Genomic DNA, 23588 nt, shown 5'->3' on the forward strand with positions numbered 1-23588 from the left:
GCAAGTTGGAGACCTAGGAGAGCCAATGGTGTAGTTCAAGTCCAAGTGTGAAGGCCTGAGAACCAGGACAGTAAATTTCAGTCTGAAAGCCAGCAGTCTCAAGACCCAAGACGAGCCAATGTTTCAGTTCAAGTCCAAAGGTAGGGAGACTGATGACTTAGCTCAGCAGTCAGGCAGGGGGAGTTCCTTCTTACTCCTCCATTTTGTTCTATTAAGGTCTTCAATTGATTGGATGAGGACACCACATTAGGGAGGGCAATTTGCTTTACGTAGTCTACTGGTTCAAATATACTCTCAGCCAGAAACACCCTCAAAGACATACTCAGAATAATGTTGATGAAATATTTGGGTACTCAGTGGCCCACTCAAATAGACATAAAATTAACCACCACAATGCCTGAAACAATAAATCAGACTGTATTAAGCAGTGATTTTTAATACGTTGGATGTCAGGTAATGAAAGTATAGTGAGTGATCTCTGAGAGATGAGAAACATGTAAGATGAACCCTATGATTGCCCCAGTTTACCACCTGGAAAGGCTTTCTAGACTCTGGTGGAAGGGGGAACATAAGTGGAGGCTGCCAGGCATCCCGAGTTGAGAAGATGGGCTGGGAGGCCACCGTGACTAGAGTTCATAGGAAGAAGTAAGCTATGTATGTTTGTAGATGACATGGTCCTGTTTATAGAAGATCCCAAGGAATCCACAAGAAAGCAACTAGATCTAATAAACGAATTCCACAAACTTACAAGGTACGAAAGTCAGTTGTATTTCTATACACAAGCAATGAATGATCTGAAAAGGAAAGCAAGAAAGCAATTCCATTTACAATAGCATATAAAAGAATAAAATACCTAGGAATAAATTTAACCAAGGAGGTGAACAACTTGTGCACTTGAAACTATAAAACAGTGCTGAAAGAAAATTAAGAAAACCTAACTAAATGGAAATATATCCTGTGTTCGTAGGTAGGAAGACTTAATATTGCTAACATGTCAGTGTTCCCCAGAGCTATCCCCATCAAAATACCAAAAGCCTTTTTTACAGAAATGACAAAGTTGATCCTTAAATTCATCTGGAATTGCCAGAGGCCCTGAGATGCCAAGACAATTTTGAAAAGCCACAAAGTTAGAGAAATCACACTTCCTGACTTCAAAACTTATTACAAAGCTATAGTAATCAGAATAGTGTGGTATTGGCATAAGGATAGAAATATAGACCAATGGGATAGAATTGATGGACCAAAAATATACCCATATATCCATGGCTAATTGATTTTTGACAAGGTTACCAAGTCCATTCAATGGGAAAAGAATAGTCTCTTCAACAGATGGGACAAGATTCCTCATACCATATATAGGAAAATTAATTCAAAACAGGTCGACAACATGTAAAAAGAGTTAAAACTGTAAAATTCTTAAAGTAAATGTCAGCCAAAGAAAGCAGAAGAAATGTCATTCTTTTTTGGTTTTAATTCATAATTTGTTGATTGCTCTATAAAACATTCATAGGGCTTTTACTAATCTGTTATCATCCTAACATGAAATTTAACACAAATTAGGTGTTTCTTTATGATGTCTGAACTTGTGCTCATAGCATCCCAAACTGTTGAGAATCCATTTGGAAGTTTCATGATCTAGTTTTTTTAAGTGTTGGTTATCAGCAGGATATCACGTGTCCTGATAGTTAAATACAATTTCGCAGTAAGAAAAGCCTTATCAAAGACAAAAATAAATGACTTTTAGGTTTTTAGGAATTTGTTGTTTTGAATTATCCTATGACTCTTCTAAGCATTTCTATAGATGTTTGCCTTCCTTAGTACCTGGTACACAGGTGTCCGGTGATTATTTATTGAATGAGTAAGTATTGTGTAAGGTGTGTTGATCATGAAAATAAATTCCAAATCCTTCTGTCCTCTGAGGCATTTCGAGCAGATCCGTATTATTGCTACAAATAATAACTGAGAAATGCTGGTGTACTTTGGTGTACCTTTTGGAGTTCAGTGCCATTGTACGAACTTGTTTCTGATAAAACAATAACTATATGAGAATAATTTGATCCCATTGGATTTTGTTCATGTAGTTGTTGGGTTATTAAAACATTTAATTAGTATTTCAGTAAGTACTGCTATAAATACATCACCTTGTCTCTTGTTCCTAATTATACAATATTGCAGGAAGTAGACCAGTGTAATAGAAGAGAGATGGTTCCAACTCCTTGGTGCTATGTCATCTTAATTAAGATCAAAGAGTTCTTGAGTTTTGTGGGTTTGGGAAAATCGCAAAGTGAAAACAGTTTTTTTGCCATTTTACACTTGGCTTGATTGATTAGATTGGTTAGAAAGGAAGCCGCAAATTAAATTGCTTTTATATTTTAAAAATACATAAGATGGAAGATAAAAAAGGCAGAGGTAGATAAACATACAACATGTATATTACTTCCAAGGAAATTTAATTCAGTCTTTAGCAATGGCTTTGAGTAGAAGTATTACCTTCATTTGTAGATAAGATAATGCATGTGGTATAGCCTCAAGTAACTAGAGACAGGATGAAATTGATATTTGCATTAGTTGTGCATTATTTATCATATCTGGTAAAGCAACAGCATATGTCTGATACTTTTACCTTACATGCCCCTAAATGAAATGTCTTTATTTTTGTCCACACACTTGAATGATTACTGCTGGGCATAGAATTCTGGTTTTAAAGAGCTTTTCCCTAAGAAACTGTAGACCATCTTTGTTGTCTTCTAGTATTTCATGTTGCAGATAAGGTATCTCATATTCTATTTTAGTGTTTTATCCCCAGTACTGCTCCCCAACCACAGCCACCCAAGTCTTACCCTTGTCCTGTTTGTTTAGTATCTCTACCGTCTGTAAGCAGCTCAGGGCCTACTTTTCCTTTACCTGAATCACATTTGGTATCTATCCAGTCCCTGTTCTTCATACACCTGTCTGAGCTCCTTGTGCCTTTGAAAGGGCCAGGATCATTGCTTCTTGGTTCCATGCCACGGTTACGATTGGCTTGACATGTGAAGTCATTGCTTGCTTGCTTTGCAGTCGTTCCCCTTACTTGCTTTGACCTCGGATCCTGGTCCTTGTTGACTCAGTGGGGACCAGCTTCCTTATTTCCACTTGCCATACCTACTTTCCTGTGGTTGATCCTTGGTTATAGCTGTTAACAATCATCCCCCTTACCCAATCCCGAGTCTAAAGCTGGGTAAGATGGATTTGGCTCAGCCTCTAGTGGGTCCTCGGAATAGCTGCTGAGGGCACCAATGCAGGGAGCTTATTCTCATTGTGTGGATCTAATCTCCAGCATATGCTTCTTGGTCATACTATGTTTCCCCGAAAATAAGAGCTAGCCAGACAATCAGCTCTGATGCGTCTTTTGGAGCAAAAATTAATATAAGACCCGGTCTTATTTTACTGTAATATAAGACCGGGTCTTATAATACAATACAATACAATACAATATAATATAATATAATATAATATAATATAATATAATATATATGATATGAAACGATATGATAATACTGAGTCTTATATTAATTTTTGCTCCAAAAGATGCATTGGAGCTGATTGTCCGGCTAGGCCTCATTTTCGGGAAAACACGGCAATAGGTAGAATGGAAATTTGAATCCATATGGTCCAAATTACTTTTAGGCCAGTGGATGATGGCAGTACCCCCAGCTTAAAAGCTGTGGGTGGCTCAAACTAGCAAGATGCAGAGCTGTGTGATGACAACTGGGTGATATCTTTTCTACCCATCACACAGCCACCTACTATCGTAGCCACCACCATCACAGCCACCCACCAGAAGCTGATTTCTTTTCTGCACTCATGACTCCCAATTTGAGAAGTGACGTGAAAATCAGATGCAAAGGGTGGAGTGTGGGCCTGCTACGATGCTGCAACTTTTCAGATACATGCATAATTGAATATGTTGATCTCAAAGCACCAACCAGCAGACATGTGGTTTTAGAAGCTTTGCCCTCGGTTAAATGAAATTTAGGCTGTTTTTCACATCTGCTCTCTGGCCTGGAATTTCTTCCCTTTGTTTTATGATTTTTGAAAGTCCTGGGGAAGGTAGTTTAGAATTTCTTCGTGAAACATTTTTCTGAAAATGATTAAAAGTGAACTTTTGCATAAATCTTTCTGGAAGGTGTGTATAGGAGCACATGCTCTAGTGTCATTTTAGAGCAAGTGCTGTAACTTCTGGTCTAGACTTGCATGGAACTGGTTTCAATATTAGCAGGCGTTGATGGACCAGCCAGAGAGGGGGCCAACTGGAGAAGGGCGGGGACACTGGCTGGCTGTGGAGTACACTCTGATGCCATAATTAATGAGAAGATGGGGTCGGTGAGTCTACAAACTAGCAGAGCTGAGGTCAGGGGATAGAGCTGGTTTGGATGAGGAGAGTAGTACTACAATAAGTGTAGTACTACATTTATTGAGGACAGACTGAGCTGAGTTGAGAGCCGAATATATAGCAAAACCTATATAACAAAACCGTGGAGGCAGTTAGCTGAACTGGACAATAGCAGTTGTGCAGAGAGAAGTTTCTTAACAATCTTTTTGCTGGATGTGACGTCAGTCTTCTACACATATTATCTTACTACAGCCACAAAACTAAAGTTCTGTTACTTTTATTTTCACCTTATACATGGGAAAATTGAGAGTCTCAGAGGTTAAGTGAATTGTTCCAAGTTACACAGCTAGTGATAGCTGGAGCCAAGATTTGCACCATGTCTGTCTGAGGCCAAAGCTTGGGCGTGGTGTATTGAACCACTGTGTGTAACAGATAAGATCTATGAGGTGATGTGTATCTGTAACTTCTCTTGAATTAGCCTTTACGTTTGCCCTACTGTGTCTTAACAGATTTCACAGAAACTTTGCCCTGAATGGAAATTTGCAAGTAGCTTGAGATTTGAGGATTGAAGAAGAGCTAGTAGTTTTATTCAGCATCAACAGTGAATCTGAGTGGGTTGCCAGATGGTGCACACAAGCCCACATTACACATATGATGCCATTTCAGGCGTGTTGGCTTCATTCAGAGGCCAATTGTTCCATGTTTATAGACTCCTGACTGGTGGGATTAAGAAAGCAAGTGTGGGTGGTTTAGCAAAACCACAGAATACTCCGTGTACGTGTCCTAACCATGGTTGATGAATTTATTAGTATTTTTCTATATTTCAAGAAAATGCTAAAACAAAAGGCAAGATGGAGATAGAGTGATAAAGTTGGCTCTGATTCAGATGGCTTTGTTTTTATTTTTGGACCTCATGGGTGGATAGGTATTGTTTGTGGGGGGAGTTATATTCCTAGAAGCCATTGCATATATCAAATATGCCCCAAGTGGTGAATGTACATAATATGCAAACCCCCTAATAGGTTTAAGGCAAGACTCTTGAGTAAGATTTCATAATCGAGGGAGCACTGAGGTTTGTAGGCGGTTATGCAGCTCTTCTTACTTTAGGGCCATTGGCCCCCCCTCCACCTCCCACCTCCACGTACACACAAGGCTTTTGCTGCTCTTGTTGTAGCAAACCAACTTACTCTTTCTAATTTGAATTTTTAAAGATTGGGATTTTGTGTATGTGTGTGTTCCCCTCCACCCCATCTTATTTTTTTCTGTTAATTTCGGCTGATCATTTTTCATCCGTATTTCCACATATCCAAAGCCAGTGGCCTATCACCAGTGGCACTGATGTCACAAGGGATTAACAGAGCTCCGAAGGAGAGAATTGTTTTTGTGTGAGATTTGAGAAGGGGTCTAGTTACAGTGCTGTTGAAATAAAATGTGATGGATCTACGACCCAACCAAGGACGTGTGAAAACTCAGAATACCAAAGCATGGACAGAAGAACTCGACTGCAGGAATTGGCGCTTTTTTTTTTTGGTTTGCTCATAACCACTTAGAAATTCTTGGCTTTGATGGGCCTCATACTTGAAGGGGGTCCAGTTTAGTGACTAGTTACAAATTGTGCCACACCTTGGAATATAAAGAGAGAATGTAACAGAGAGAGAACTGCTTTTTCTTGGATAAATACATACAATACCACTTTCCATCTTAACCATTTTTAAGCATACAGTTCAGTGACTTTACGTGCATTCACATAATTGTGCTGCCATCATCACTATCTATGCACAGAGAGCTGCTGTCGCTTCTGATGCTCTAGAAGAGTGAGAAGCCTTCCTTCCTAAAGATGGAAAGCAGTGCTGTCCTGGAGAACTTGCTGCAATGACGGAAATCTTCCTGCGCTGTCCAGTAGGGCAGGCATTATCGCCACATGTGGCTGTTGAGCACTTGGAATGTGGTAGCCAGGAACCGACTTTTTAATTATATTTCATTTTAATGATTTTAAGTTCAAATAGCCCCTGTAGAAGAGGATTAGTATTTTTAAAGACGCTGATGCTGCCCTGGTACCCTGGGGTTGTTGCTGGCAGGGCTGTGATGCCTCCAAAGGAGTCAGGGCGTGCCGTCTGTGGTAACTCAGATTACACTGTCTCATAGAAATAATAATAAAAACTCTAGTTGACTGTGTTATATAGCAGGATTCTATACTTCTGGTCAGCAGAGTGGGCTACATGAGATTTTTGTGGGTGGCCTGAGAACTTAATTCCTTTATGGATAGACTTGTTTTTATGATAAAAATCTTCATTTATATTCTTAACCAATTGGTTTGCCGTCTTTGGATCTCAGTCTCCTTAAAGAGACTTGGTGTGTGTTTTATGTTTTATTTCCCCAGAATTCCCTCCACAGCGGATTGCAGCACGTTGTATCTAAGGCTCAATACATGTTGATTCTTTTAACTTGTGTGTCAGAGATGGTTTCCTCAGTGAAGGTAGTTGGGTCGGTGTTCTATATACTGAATAATCACAGAACATTTTACTGTGTTGGCTATGAGTTGACATTTGACACATTTCCTTTTCTCTTTCGCTCTGTTTTCCAATCAGTTACTCATTGCCCATCCTCACAGGACCATAAATGCTAGAAATACATTATCTCCTGGAATCCACAGCAGTTGACCTCCCCACAAGCATACAAATCTAGAGAAAATGAGCATTTCCTGTGGTTTTCATTTATTCATAATGGTATGATCCCAGTAATGGTGAAGTAGACTGATTCTGGGGACCACCGGTGGTCTGTTCATTGCCTGAATTATTTGGCTGTTCTTAATGATGCCATTACTCCTGCTTTATTGGTGTTTATTGCTGCAATTATTCATATGTAAAAGTAATTTTGCCTAGTACCTATTATATGAAGGGGAATTTATTACATATTTCTTTTTTATGTAATTTTCTAGTCCTTGTAGGATTCCACAGTTTTACTTCCCCTGAGTGAGAGAAGCCACATTGTCCTTGGTGGTTGTTGCTGTTTGGCAGACTGGTTGCATTGCATAACCAGAGTACAAACGGATAGAGCCTCAACTTCCTGAGTCTGGGTGAGCCTGGAAGAGAAGGCATAGCACAAAGGGATTCAGGCACTGCCAAGAAGGACCATGGGAGTGGGAGAAGTTATTCTGATGTGTCGCCATCAATGAATGCCAATCATTGACTGTGAGGGGTCTCGGTGTCCATATACCAGGGGTGCCAAAAAAATGTGTATAAGTGGACACTGCGGTCAACGTGGCTCAAGCAGTAGTTCGCCGTAATCAGAAGTGTCTGGACACTGATGGTAACCACTTTGAGCCCCTCTTGTAATTGCAGAAATCAAACGTGACTTGCATTCATCTTTTGTTATTGGTATATATTGAGTATTACAATTTTAACACAATTTTCCTTTCTTAAAATGTGTATACATTTTTTTGGCATCCTCTATATACTTGTATATATATGTATATGTGTGGGTATATATATATATATGTATGTATATATGTATGTATATATATACGTGTGTGTGTATATATATATAGATAGATATATATATGTTCTATAAAATTTCAAGAAAGGAATCCCTTTTGTACATTTCTGGGAGGTGCTAAACAGCTTGAGGTTACTGTTTCTGTAAGCCTTGGAGGTGTTTGTGATGAACTCATTCAGGCACTAATGTTTATACACCAACCTTTTCATCTCAGGTTTTAAATAGACAGTATTGTCTAGGCATTAAGACACTTTCCTCCTTCAGCGTCTTTATACTTAGTGTTCTTTGCCTGTAATTTGCCCCACTCTCTGCTTCATATGACTTGCTCCTCCTTTGTATTTCTTGGTTCTCAGCTTAAGCATCACTTTTTCAGAAAGGCCTTCTCTGACCATCCTCATTGGGTCTCCCCTATAATTCTCTGTCATAGCACTACTCCCATCAGTTTGTTTGGTCCTGCTTTCTTTGCTTATGAATCCTTCGCCACTAACCATCCCATGCCAGGATAGGTGCCCCTGATATGTACTCTCATAATACCCAAAGCAAGCACTTTATGTGTAATCATTTTCTATCATTATCACCTATCATTACAACTTTCTTCCTCACGATTAGTCTGTGGATTTCACATGTCTTAATTGTTTTTGAATTCCCAACATCCAGCATAGTTTTTAGATTATAGTAAAGATATAGTAAATGTTTGTTGAATGGCTCCATTAATGAGTGTTTGTTGAATGGCTCCATTAATGAATCTTGGCCAGTATTCGATAATACCTTCCCACATCCTTTTTGTGGGTGCAGTTATAGAAATAAAAACAGTGTCACAAAACATGTATGTTAATTTATTCATTCCAAAAACGTTTATTGAGTGCCATAAGGGGTGCTAACAGAGTCCCTGCTCTCTTCAAACTTAGATGGGTGTATGATCTATCTCTACCTATATATCCATTTCAGTCATACATAACTCTAGAATAGTTAGCTTTAGATTTACAGAAAAGTTGCGAAGATAGTACAGAGAGTTCCTATACCCAGTTTCCCCTTACATTAGAATGGTACATTTGTTACAATGAATGAAGCAACATTGATCCATTATTATTAACTAAAATCCATACTTCAGTCAGATTTCTTTAGTTTTTACCTAATGTCCCTTTTCTGGCCAGGATCCCACCCACCATACCACAGTACATTTAGTTATCATGCCCTCTTAGACTCCTGTGAGCTTTGGCAGTTTTTCAGCCTTGTATGATGTTGACACCGCTGAGTAGTACAGGTGTATTCTGTAGAATGGAGAATGTCCCTCAATTTGGGTTTGTCTGATATTTTTCTCATGGTTAGATGGGGATTATGGGTTCTTGGGAGGAAGACCCCAGAGATAAAATGCATCATATCCATGGTACATGCTGTCAACATGAATTATCACTGTCGATGCCCTGATCACTTGGCTGAGGTAGTGTTTGTCAGGTTTTACACTGTAAAGTACTCGCCGCACCCCCCTCACCCCCATACTTTACTTTTTGGAGGGAAGTCACTGTGTGCAGCCTACACAAGGGTAGGAAGCTATGCTCCACCTTCTTCAGGGGGTAGTATTTATAAAACTTATTTGGCATTTTTCTATAAGTAGATTTGTCAGTTCTCATTAGTCAGTCACTTACATCAATATGGACTCATGTATATTTATTTTGTACTTTGTTTTATAATCCAGTATTATTTTATGTGTTTTGTTGCTCACATCATTCTAGCTTTGGCCATTGGGAACTCTTTGAGTTGGCTCCTTTCTCCCTTTAGCATTCTCCCATCAGTTTGTTTTTTGAGCATTTCCGTATTTCCTGGTTTTATAGGTGTGTGCAAATATCTTTTTTCTTTTTTTGAAAACGTAAATAATTTACCCTTAGTGATTTTGTATAGAATTTGAAAATAATTTGATGTGCTTATATGAACTCAGACTATTAAGTAGATAAAATTTTTCATATCTGTTTTTTTGTGATGATTTATGTAACTACTTCTCATAGGTGGAAATGTATCTGAGTATGAATTTTCTCAGGACATGGAGTGTGTTTTTGACCAGTTTTATACTTCAGTTTTCTCAGATATAACTTTCATTTTGCAAATCATATTAGAGAAGTTTTACATTTCTCTGGCTTTCAGGGACATTTATGGTTGCCAGTAGCTGAACAGATATCATTATGCTGGAAGTATTTTAGTGATTATATATGCTGAGTGGTAAGATTGCTTAGTCTAAAAAAAGGACTCCATAATATTTGGCTTTTGGTTATAATTACCACTATGCTTGCCAGAAATTAAGTTTAGCTTTTAGAAGCCTGGAATTCTTCATATGTTTATCTCTAACTAAATATTTCAGAGACTTGTTATGGAACTGTCAGTAATTCCATTATATATTGTATGTTCAGCTTATTCTGAGTTACCCCTGATGGAATAATATATAGCAAGTGATTGTAGAACATGGGAAATGCTTAAGATAACAGGATATATATAGTAATGTTTAGTTTGATTACAACTTTGTTTAAAAGGAAACTAACCCCATGTACAAATAAAAAACTAGAAGAAAAGACTAGAATATTAGCAGTGAATGTCTGTTAGGTAGTGTGACATGGCTTTTATGTTATTTTCCAATTTAAAAAAAAATTGGCATGTATTACTGTTTATGAGGAAATGAGGGAAATTTTTGCATTTAGGATAAAGCATATTCTGCAAGGATTTCTACTGAGGACTCATTTGTTTGTTCCATTCCAGATAATGAAAGTTAAAAGGCCTTTAAAAAAAAAAAATTCTGTAACTCGGGTTGGTTTTCTCCACAGATGATCTGAAGAGCCAGTTCTTATTTTTGTAATGTTAACATTTTACAGTTTACAAATTTTTAAATGTATCTTATTTCATTCTGAAAAATCTGTATCAGATGGATTTTTACTTTGGTTGTACACACAGATGGGTCAGACCATAAGAGTTAACGCTCAGGGTTGATGTCCTGAAACCACAGTTTGATTAACACCTGCCCATTGGGGTGGGCGGTTGGAGGCTGAGGCCCTAACGGCTGCACAGTGAGCCTGCCTGGCCTGTGGGTGGCTGCTGAGACCACACTGGGAGGGACAGCCTCACAAGCCTCTCGTAGGAGACCTACGGCCTCAGTCCATACCTTCTGGAGCCTCTTTGGATTAAAAATACCTAGCATTATCTGGCTGCTTTGACATTTTTGTAGTGGTGACAGGTAGGTGAATTGAGGCCTGGAAGTTGCCATGTATATATAATGTGTGTGTGTGTGTGTATATATATATATATATATATATATATATATATATATATATAGCCAGTATATATAGCTTTAGCAGGCTGATGTCACTAGGTGTCCCCAGGATGGGGTGTAGAAGATTATAGTTTATAGATTTTATAGATTATAGTTTATAGATTTTATAGGTTTTATGTTCCAGTCTTCAAAAAATTTGCAAAGGTACCACAATTAAAGGCAGATGCATTTTAAATTTATTTTCTTTTGGTAAAGCCTCCCCCCCGCCTTTTTTAAGTAAAGTAAACCATACTTTTCTTTTTAACTTAACATTTAGAGATACATTCAAAGATACTTCTTTTTTTGAATTCTTAAGCCAGAGGAAAATTCCTTTTTTTCCTAATAGGACCGTTGTCCCGAATGGCCAGTGCCCAACCTCCTGTTCTTTCTGTCACTGGGAAATATGAGATGCAAGAGAATAGGGACTGGAGTGGTCATTTCCCTGGTCGCCGCCTGAAGGTTAGTCTGTTTTAATAGAAGATTCGGATGTGTGTGTAAATCAGTGGTGGGATCACCACAGCATTTGGCAGCCCAGTTCTGAAATTAGGACGGCAACATCAAAACCTTGGTCTGCATTGTAGTCGTCTCATTTCATGGTGTTAGTGGGATTAGTTTCTCCAGTCTGTTGTGTGCCACTGTGCATGGGATAAGCTTTCTCTGTGCCTTGATAAGTGAGCGTACCTTTCAGTAGAGTGCCCATGAATTCTTCATGATGGGATTTATCAGTACACTAAAAGGATAATCATGAACTGTACAAAACTGTAATGCCTCTTTTCTTAATAGTGGCACTCAAAATAGCCCTTAAAATTCATTGCAAGAAAATTTTGCTGTCAGTTCATAAAACTGTTTCAAAATTGAGAAATAATTGTGTATGATATAATAAAATAAACTATTAACATTTGGTTATTTATATTTGCTTTATCTCTCCGTCTTTAGGTGTGCATATACCATATTTCCCCCAAAACAAGACTGGATCTTATATTAATTTTTGCTCCAAAAGATACATTAGGGCTTATTTTCAGGAGCTGTCTTATTTTTTCATGTACAGCAATCTACATTTGTTCACTTATTCATGTACAAAAATCTACATTTATTCAAATACAGTCATGTCATCTTCTTCTGGAACATCGTCATAACTCTCCAAACCCCGAATTCCTGCTTGAACTTCTTGGGACTCCATTTCCTGTAGAACCATTGGCCCCAACGTCTCATGTCCAGCAATAGAGCTCTCCTTAAATGAGCGCTTCTTGTCCATGTAGCCTGCTCGTAGTGCATTGGCAACACAGCTGTCAGTGATTTTATCCCACGAATTCTTCACCCAAGTCACGACCTCTTGCAGGCTAGGCTTTACAATGTTTCCACGCTGATTTCTCTCCATTCTATATTTTCAGTGTAGTCATTGATTTCCATGTGCAAATGGTCCTTGAATGGCTCGTCTATTGCAATATCAGGAGTCTGGAGATAGGCAGTCATTCCTTCAGGAATCATTATTTGATCTGTTCTTCTCTCTGCAAGGAAGTTCTTCACGTCTTTAGCACAGTGAGTGCTGGCTGAATCCCAGACTAGCAGACCTCTTTGGCCACCACGCAAAACAAGTAGCAGCATTAAATCAACCCACTTCCTCATAACTGCTTGTGTGCACCAGGCTTTTTTGGTTTCAAGAACATAAATGCCAGAAACATGTTCAACCTTATCTTTCTTGCCCTTAGTGATGATTAGAGGTGGGGCTTTCTTTCCATCCAGATGAATTGCCAAAATACAGTTAACGTGCACTTTCATAACCATTGGAGGGATGTAGATTGACGAGGCAGCCCTCTCATCAGTTGTCGTTTGAGATCCTTGGCCCATAAACACTGCAGTTTCATCCATAGCAATCATGTTGGAGAGTTGGTATTTAGAAAAGTCGATGCCATCAACAAAGGACTTGAATGCAAGTGCACGTTTAATAACTTCAGTATCTTCCAGCTTGAACAGTGTTGTCGATCTTAGAGACAGTTCATATGGCTGAAGGAAGCCATCCAGCCAGTGTTGTGATGCTTTGAATTCTGGGGATATTTCTAACTGTGGTGCCACTGCAAGGGCAAATGCTTGAATATCAGCCCTGCACACAACCAAAGCCTTTGCTCTCCTTTCAGCAATCCATTCACAGATGATGTCTTCCAGCTCAGGAAATAATGTTTGCCGACCTGATCCACACTTGGCGCTTCTTAGCATTTCCCTCGTCCACCTGTTGACTGAGGTTATCGTACTCTGTTTGCGGTTTTCGGACCATTCGGAGATCCAACTTCTCTTTGCAGAAATCTGTGAAGATTCTTGCCCCAGAAGTCCTCTGTGATTTCCTTTCTTGTACTAGACAGAATAGCTCTTTGTTTTTGCACTCATCTTGTCTGGGGGTCAAAATATTATTCCCTTTAAATCTACCATTAAATCAAGTGTTAATTGACGACTTATGAGACAGGAGTGGCAACAAAAATGATGACAGTTAAGAATGATGGTCCACACAAAAGTGACGAAAAATTGCAGGCACCAAAATTCAGAAAACGTTTCTTTATTTCACATGAGTGCATTAAGTACGTCTGTTATAACACACGATATATTGACTTATGAAGATTCATATTGGACACAACAATGTCTGTTCGTATCAAGTGCGCACATTATTCGTGTGTTTCTGTACTCTGATTGGTCATTAGGCAAAAAGTCTCGAGTTCATCTGTTTACATAGGCCTTTACCTCTTGTCCAAAGGCTCCTGCTAGGGTATTTACAAATACTTAATTATAATGCACATTATCATTTATTTTAAGTATTAATGACAATATTTTTATTTATATTGATACTATTTTATAATTCAATACATCCTTCTTGTGTTGCAACGGATATACTAAATGCGTCCATCTGTCTGACCATCTTAACTGGGGCTTATTTTTGGGGTAGGACTTATATTACAAGCATCCTGAAAAATCATGCCAGGGCTTTTTATCTGGTTAGGTCTTATTTTTGGGGAAATACGGTATATATGTATGTGAAATTATGTACGTATACAGACACATTTTCTTACTGAACTCTCTGAAAGTAAGTTGCAGACATGACACATCATGGGTTTCTTTTTCAGTGCAGTTTGTCTAAACAGTCCTTATGTTGTTGTGCTAATACTTCCTTCCCCTCTACTCACCCTCTCCCCACGTTAGCACCCCCATCTAAGAAAGCCATATTGACGACCTAGTTAGTGTGTAGCCTCCATATTTATTCCATATAATTACATGCACACATACTTATATGTGCAGTTTTGTCATTGTTTTACAAAAATGAAATTACATGTACATTTTTCTGCATCTTGCTTTCCTTACTCAAGCCTACTTTGGGGAACTCCCTTAGGGTCAATTGATTTAACTATAATTGCTTTTAATACCAACTGTAAGATATATTTCACATACCCTCCATACACCTATATAAACTGTTCAATCAAATGGTTTTCAGTGTAGAGTTTTGCAACCTGATCAGCCACAGTCAGTGTGAGAACATTTTCATCACCCGAAAAAGAAACCTGCTGTTCATTAGCATTTACTTCCATCCCCCCAAACTCACTCCCCGTTGTTAGCAACTAGTAATCTGCATTCTGTCTCTATAGACGTGCCAATTTTACCCATGTCATGTAAGTGAAATGTGTGGTCCTTTATGACTTGCTTATTTCACTTAGGATAATGTTTTCAAGGTCCATCCATGTTGTAGCTTTTGCTGCATTAACTGAATATTTTACAATGATCAGGTATTAAAAAAAACTAAAATATGTAACGTTTACAATATGATAATTTATTAACAATAGTTGACTGTGGAGGTTATATGGGTGACCATGTTACTAGTCTATCAACTTTTATCAATGTTTCATACTAATAAAAAATTAGGAAAAAAGCTTCACTAGAATGTTTTCTATGATCACATTATTGTAATATTTACATATTAAAAATTTTAAATCATACTCAAAGAGAAAAATGCCTTAAACATTCCAAAATTATGAAATTATTTTCCTAGTCCTTTTGGTTTTTGTTTAAATTTCTAAGCTATTTGGGATTTCATGTTATCTGTTTATTCAATTTTTAAAAATCCATTACTCTTTTTTCTAGGTAGACAGGCATATCATCTGGAAATAATGCTGGTTTTGTGATTCTTTTCTAATACTTTTTTCTGTCATCTTGCCTTATTGCATAGGCTAGCACAGTTAAAACAGTTTTGAATGATTATCATGAGTAGGCCTCCTTATTTTTGATAGCAATCTCTTGTTCCAGTTTTAAGGTTTTATGATTTTTGATAAATATTGTTTATTGGATTAAAGATATTTTCTTCTTCTTACATTAAAATAGTTAAGTAAGGGGTGGCCGGATAGCTCAGTTGGTTAGAGTGCGAGCTCTTAACAACAGGGTTGCTGGTTCGATTGGTGGGCTGCACCCCACTGCAACTAAAGATTGAATAACGGCAACCGGACTTGGAGCTGAGCTGTGTCCTTCATAACTAGATTGAAGGACAACGGCTTGGAGCTGATGGGTCCGGAGGAGACACAGTGTTCCCCAATATAAAAAAATTTTAAAAAATTTAAATAAAATAAGTAAAACAGAGCAGTCAAATCAGAGAATTAAATGAAAAAAAAATTGATGAAAAACATACTTCCATCCAGAAGGGCTTTTATCTCCAAGCACACATGAGCCCCAGGATTTACCCAGTGAAACCAAAAACATTCTAAAAAGTAGAACAGAAATAATACCTAAAGGGAGAGGATAACAATCATTTGATGGGACTCCTAGAAGAAGTTCTTACATTCAGACCAAAAACCTGTTAATCCTGTATATATCCCAACTCAGTGTGTTAGAGTAAAACAAGAAAAACAGATATTGCAAAGCCTGTGAGGTCTGGGAAATACTGGGATACCGCTGGGCATGCCCAGATGAGTTTCACGGGGTAAATCTGAGGCTCGTGTGCTTGGAGAGAAAAGCCCTCCTAGAAGGAAGTGTGCCGATTCACCAATAAAAACAAATACGTTCTTCTTAGCACTGTTTTTCGGAATGTTCATTTTGTCAAAGGTTAAAATTATTGGATGAGTTAGTTGCCTTATGAATATACTCTGCTTGAATATACACAATGAATTTGATTATATTCATATGAATATATTCTTAATGAATCTATTGATATTCATTAAATTTTGAATTGAGCTAAAAAATTTCCCAATATGATCGAGAGTACAGGGCATGAATATAAATATATGCTGTTGAAAATATGAATATAGTCTTAATGAATATATTGATATTCATTAAATTTTAAACTAGATTCACAAATGCCCAATATGGTGAAGAACATAGCTCATCAATATGAATATAAACTTATGAAAATGGTCATGAATATATTGATATTCATTAATTTAAAACTGCATTAAAATGTTTTCCCTGTAGGGCAGTGAAGAATATATTCATGAATATATTCATAAGGAGGATATATTCACGAATATAATCATTATGAAGAATATATTCACATTTACTGAATATATTCATGAGGAATATATTTATAGGAAAACTAAACTCCAGCTCTGCTTTTTACAGATTAAATAGTTCTTAAAATGCTATGAAGCAAATATTAAAATTCTCTTGAAATCTTTAATAAATGAAAAAGTTTAAATTTGGTACATTCAGTGAATTGATCTGTTTACAAATTGGCTCCTAGTGAATAATTTTTGGCAAATTAATTTAGAGCCCTCTCCCTCAACATGAGATGAATCATTATTTATTACAGCATCTATTCTGGGAAAACCAAGACAAGAAAGAGGATATTGAAAACAGCTGGGCTATCTGAGTACTCAGAGAAGATGGATTAATGACACTAAAGAAATGATGGCACCTGTTAGACATGATGACACTGCATGGCATCCAAGGAGCAAAGTACTCAGGTAAATGAGTCTAGTATGTCAGGCAGTGAATGTAGCCAGACATTGTTATTTCAAGTTCCTGTTCATCTCCCTTGGGTTACATTCATAAGACTATATAGTAATAAAGTGGTTTCTTTGGTTGGACCACCTACATTTGAAAACCATACTCCAGTTATGGCCTCTACATCTTGAGTCTTTGTTTTTTAATTGAGATATAATTTACATACAGCAGAATACACAAATCTTAAAAGTGTATAGATTGATAAATTCTTGCATATGGCTCTTTGCCACATCTATTGTGAGAATGAAGACCATTCTCAGCAATCAGACTGTAGACATTCCAGAAGATGTCAACATCACTCTGAAGGGACGCACAGTTATTGTGAAGAGCCCAGTGGCACCCTGTGAAGGGACTTAAGTCACATCAGTGTAGAACTCAAGTATCCTTGGAAAGAAAAAGAAGAGGCTCCGGGTTGACCATTGGTGGGGAGATGGAAAGGAACTGGCTTCTGTTCACACTCTCCGTAGTCAGAATGTGATCAAGGGTGCTACCCGGGGCGTCCGTTACAAGATGAGGTCTATGTGTGCTCACTTCCCCATCAGCATCGTTATTCAGGGAAATGGTTCTCTTGTTGAAATCTGAAATTTCTTGGGGGAAAAATACATCCACAGGGTTCGGGTGAGGTCAGGCATTGCTTGTTCATTATCTCAAGCCCAGAAAGATGACTTAATTCTTGAAAGAAAAGACATTGAACTTGTATCAAATTCATGGTTCAACAAGTCACAAAAGTTAAAAACAAGGATATCAGAAAAATTTGGGGATGGTATCTATGTTTCTGAGATAGGAACAACAGTTCAGCAGGCCGATGAATAAGATCTAAGTTGTCCGGCTACAGAAACAGCAAGATGTCAGATGGTTCCTCAGACTTATTTGTGATATTTTAAAGATGCAATAAAAGCCATGTATTGAAAAATAAATTCTTACATATGTATGCACCATATGAACACCACCAAGTAAAATGTAAATCACCTTCTTTACCCTAGAAAGTTTCCGTGTGCCCCTTCCTAGTGGATACTTCCCCCCCCCCATAACCATTGTTCTGACTTCTCTCACTGTAGGTTGTTTTTCCTGTTCTTGAAATTTATACACATGGAATATACAATACGTATTCTGATGTGCCTGGCTTCTTTCACTGAGCATAATATTTCTGAAGTTTATTCATTATAGTTGTGTGTATCAGTAGTATGTTCTTTTTTATTGGTGTCCATTGTATGACTATGCAACACAATTTTAGTCCATTCTCCTGATGTTGAGTTGTTTCCAGTTTGGGACTGGTATAAGACTACTAATTTATATTCTTGTGCTTTTTGTGGGCACACATACTCATTTCTCAAAGTCTTATTTGATGAAAGAATTACCAGTTATACCGTATTACATACCAAATACCTAATAAGTATTAAGCTCCCATCTTCTCTGCTTTGAGACAAAATGCTGATTAAAAAGAAGTTTTAGCAACAAAATACAAAATGACTAAATATGAGTATAACTAAAAGGGTGGTTATCTAACATTTATTGGTGGATTTTAGTTTAGATATTGAATAGAGAAATTGGAATGGGGCAGTTCAGAATGTGCTTTGCAGGCCACTGAAAGATCTGGGTCTTCTTCAGGAAGTGCTAGATGCCACAGGAGGTGCTTTCTGTCCCTTCTCATTCACATCAGCAGCAACATTAACCTGTGGGGCCACTTATATTAGATTGGAAACACATCTAGGGTATATCTGGGCGGCACGTCTCCTGCTAGAGGATAATTTAATACATTTTCAAACTTAGAGCTGATGATATTCTGAAGGTTACTATTTTCTCTTGTTGCATCGGTAGTATTTGTCGGCTGAGGAGTTTAGTCCAGTTACCATCCACAAAATGATAGCGCTTAACTCAAAATAGAGGGAAACTGGGAATCCCATGGCTTTCTTTGTGAGTTTCTTACCTCCTCTTTAAGTTTTGCTAATTTAGAAAGAAATGTTCAGTTTCAGTTTGCTACCCTGAGAGCTCATAAATTAAGCATTCTTCATAGTCTGTGCTCACCTTGAAAGATTGGAGCTCTGGACAGCTTAAACACTGCTCACCCAGGCGCTTCCTGCCAGCAACAACCCAAGTTTCTCAACCCACTTATACACACACACACACACACACACACACACACACTCACACACTATAAGCACATCTTTTGGGGAAAAAAAATATTACTACAATCTCTTAGCATTCTGTGGGTACTCAGAAATGACCATCTACTTCACATACAAATCTGAGTAAACAACCATTGAATGTAAATAGGTACTGAGTGGGCCAGATCTTGTGAACACCTTGGTTATATGATGTTTTGCATGTGATACTAATTTTCTGATGTTTGTACAAAGAATTCTGTAAAATGCTTTACTCCTTCATTAAGCTTATCACTAAACTGTGAGCTTCTTAAAATCAGTACCCATGTCTGATTTATAGTTGCTATGCTATAGCATGTAGTACAATTTATTGTACATAGAAGATGCTTACTCTTTTTTAATGAATAAACATATGAAATACCTATCATGGAAATACCTTATTATGGATTATCATAATATTTGTAAGAGATTCAGGTAACATGCCAAGTCATTGGAACATAAATTTCCTACAATATTTTTATTTTCCCTATGATGTTTGTGTTGCTATTTTTGCCCGGTAACTAGTTAAAGGTGATAGATGTGAACGCTTGTCTGTGTGTCTATTGTCCTAATAAAGATGTCTTCTTTTCCTCTGTGTACCCCATTTTTGTATACTAAAATCCTCCTTACAGTTCCATAGTATACTAGATTCATTTCTTAGCCCTTTTCTTATCTGTGGCATTCTTTACTATAAAACAGAAGAAAATGTTTAGCAATTTGAAAAGTTTTCCAATTTTTCTATACTATTAGACTTGAAGTAAATGTTAGGTCTGAGAGGATCCTCAGGGACCACCATTCAACTCCTTTATTTTACTGCTGAAGAACCTGAAGTTCTAGTAACTTCCTCACCAACTCTGCCACACTGTTTTATGATTGCTTATTTAATTGTAGGCGTTTTTGCTAGAGTTTAAACTCAGTGGGAATAGAGATCACATCTGCCTTATTGAATGCGCATCTCTGGCACTGAGCACAGTGCTTGGAAGAGAATACAGCAGGTTGTATTGAATGATGTTTCATTGTAACAATGAGATACTGTAGCAACTTAACTCTTCTTTAAATCAATTAGCCTATGGTAACATTGGTTTCGTTATAAGTTGTTTTGCTTCAAGTCACCGAACTTGTTGATGTTAAGCAAGGATTTACTGTAGGTGTTCATTTATTGATGGTGTATAAATAAACATATGAATCAAGACTGGTGAAGGGACTTACAGCCCACAGCTGCTGAATCTCAGTTCAGCATACCAAAAGTTGGACATTTGTAATCCACTCAGCACTCTAGAGTTAATGTTTGTGGGAATGATTGATCTCCTTAAGTGCATACCAAACTCTACAACTTACACATTTCCACACACTGACTTTCAGCTTAAAGAGGATGGCTGTACAGGACAGCAGTTGACCAAAGAAACAGCAGAGGTTGTGCTACATTATTTTTGCCAAGGTAATACGGAAACTCATGCTTGATAATATGTTAACTCATGAATTACGTATGTGGATGGGACTGTCACAAATACCTGTTTCAGTCCCCTCATTTCTCCTTCCCAATAAAGTTTTGGCTCTTTAGTTTGGCCTTTGTAACTCTCTGTGCTGTTCCAACTTATTTTTCTTAATTCATATCCTGCTACTTTCCTTAACCTACTCTGTTTTCAAGCAAATGAAAATATGTGCTGTTCTCTGTACACCGTGAACTTCCCCACCTTCTTGCCTGTACTCAACGTTGTTTTCTCCCTGTAATGCCCACATTTCTCTGCATATCCTGATCCTGTTCATTCAGTCGGTCCACACGGATTTATTGAAGCTTCATTATGTGCCAGGCACTGGGCTAGGAGCTGAGAGTATAATGATTAATAAAACTATAAGCCTTATGACCAAGGAGGTAACACTTAATGGAGTATCATAGGGTCCCAGGAGAGCATATGGAGTGGCACCTAACCAAGCCTCGGGGGGGGTAGAGTGAGAAAGGGAGGTTGAACAAATGACTCTGCATCAGTGTTTCTCAAACCAAGGTGGAGTAGAGACATCTTGGGTTGTCACGACTTTAGGGGGGAGAGAGTGCTACTGGCATCCAGTGGGTAGAGGCCAGGGATGCTGTAAAATATCCTATGCACAGGAAACCCCCCCACAACAAAGAATTATTCAGCCCAAAATCTCAGTAGTGCCAAGGAGTGAGAAACCTTGCTCTAAATTGGAAAGATTGCATAGGGAAGTATTTAATCTGACAAAATAAATAAATAAATAAAATGGCAATATTTGTAAAGATCTGGAGTCGAGATACTTTATTTTGGGTAACTAGAATGAGTTGAATGTAGTTGAAGCTCAGGTTTTGAATGGGAAGGAATTAGTCTTGAGAGGTAAGCCTTGCAGGCAGGATCCAGATCCAAAGGCGTCAAAAAGCCATGTTGAGAAATTGAGGTGTCTTCTCTTTGGCTGTTTGGAGCCTTTGATGGAGAGTAATGTTACTTCCTATAGGCAAAACCTTAAATCCACACTAATGTAAATCCACTGCCAAGTGAACAGTTTATACACTCGGGTGCTTTGTAACTAGTCACAATAGGAGTTTATCGGAAGACACCCATAGTAGAGCAACTGGGGCTGAGAACAACTATTCTACTGTGTTTCCCCCAAAATAAGACCTAACCGGAATATAAGCCCTAGCCTGATTTTTCAGGAAGACATCCCCTGAACCATAAGCAAAAATTAATATAAGACCCGGTCTTATTTTCGGGGAAACACGGTGGTAAGCCTGAACTCTTCCTTACCCATCTACTAAGGATCGTTGATGAAGCTATGTAAGAGAGGCCCTTGTTAGCTGAGGATAACTGGCAGTGAAAGGGTATTTAAAGTGAAGCCACCTAAAGGAGGGACAAACATTTTGTAGTAGCTAGTGAGGGGACTTGATTGGGGCTTTGTCTTGGGGGCCCCAAGACCACTCCCAGACTAGAAGGACCCACAGAACTCAGAAAGCTGTTGTACTCATGGTTACAGTTTATTACAGTGAAAGAATATAGATTAAAATCCGCAAAGGAAAAAGACAGATGGGTGGAGTCCAGGAGAAACCAGGCATAAAATTCCTGGTGTGCCCTCCCAGTGGAGTCACATGAGGACACAGTTAATTTTCCCAGCAACAATATGTGACAAAACGTGAAATATTGCCAACCGGGAAAGCTCAACAGAGCCTTACTGTCCAGGGTTTTTATTTTATTTTAAGCTCATGTGACTGACCTTAGCTACTCAGTCTCCAATCCCATAGAGGGCAAAAACTGATACACGCGGCCCAAAGCCTGAGGCATACAAAAATACAGGCAAGATATTGCATGAATTTAGGAGTCCTTTCTTTGAATGTACAGGTTTTGAGCAACCCTAGCCTGCTGGATTAACCCTTTATTGCACAAGCCTCTTTCTTCTTTCTTTCTTTCTTTCTTTCTTTCTTTCTTTCTTTCTTTCTTTCTTTCTTTCTTTCTTTCTTTCTTTCTTTCTTTCTTTCTTAGGTTAAGAAAATTACATTTTATTCTGCTTTACTGTGAGTTTTTTTAATTGTGATAAAATATACTAACATAAAACTTATCATTTAACTATTTTTAAGAGTACAGTTCAGTGGCATTATGTATGTTTACACTGAACATTGTTGTGCTACCATTACCACTTATCCATCTCCAGAATTTTTTCATCATCCCAAATTGAAAATTTAGTGTACTCATTAAACAGTAACTCCCCATTCCACTCTCCTCTAGACCCAGATTACTACTATTAAACTTTCTGTCTCTTTGAATTTGACGTTTCTGGGTAACTCATAAGTGGATTCATACAGTATTTGTCCCTTTGTGTCTGGGTTATTTCACTTAGCATAATGTCTTCAAAGTTCGTCCATGTTGTGGCATGAATTTCATTCCTTTTTAACTCTGATACTGCACAGGCTTCTATTTGGAAAAAAAAGCAAACTCAAAATTATTGACAGTTTTTTTTTATCTTATATTTTAAAAAGTTTATACAATTGAAGGTCTGTGCTAATCCTTCAAATGAACAAGAAGTGGCTTGAGTGCTCATTTGGGGAATATAGCTTTCCTGACAAAATTGTATAAAAGCAAAATGCAATATCCTTCACCAGTTTCATTTCACTCAGCCAGATCAGGAAGAGGAATGTTTTTGCAAAAGCATTTCTTGCTGCTTTAGTTTTCCTAAGGGCCTCTCTTAATTCTTGGAGATTTTATTTATTCTTTTCTTAAGTATCTATTGTGTCATCTTTGAGAATTCTTCACATTTGCTAGCTGCTGGTCTAAGTCTGCCAGACCTTAAATTTGTTTAAGTGGTTTTGCATTTGATTAAA

At 37.8% G+C, this 23588-nt stretch overlaps 1 protein-coding gene across 10 annotated transcripts in view; it reads left to right on the forward strand.

Annotated features, from left to right (window-relative positions):
• The window catches only part of KIAA1958 (KIAA1958 ortholog), a 160241-nt gene that overhangs the window by 24217 nt on the left and 112436 nt on the right, over nucleotides 1–23588 (forward strand). Inside the window, exons 2-3 of one of the 10 annotated variants that reach the window (XM_033122278.1) lie at nucleotides 11506–11618; nucleotides 16933–17086. The exons of 8 other annotated variants lie outside the window; for them this stretch is intronic. The gene's annotated coding sequence lies outside the window, so the exon portion shown is untranslated. The remainder of the gene's footprint in view (nucleotides 1–11505; nucleotides 11619–16932; nucleotides 17087–23588) is intronic. One more of the 10 variants, XM_033122279.1, reaches the window with a different exon arrangement.

The sequence above is a fragment of the Rhinolophus ferrumequinum genome, chromosome 12, assembly GCF_004115265.2.
Source record: "Rhinolophus ferrumequinum isolate MPI-CBG mRhiFer1 chromosome 12, mRhiFer1_v1.p, whole genome shotgun sequence".
Taxonomy (NCBI): Eukaryota; Metazoa; Chordata; class Mammalia; order Chiroptera; family Rhinolophidae; genus Rhinolophus; species Rhinolophus ferrumequinum.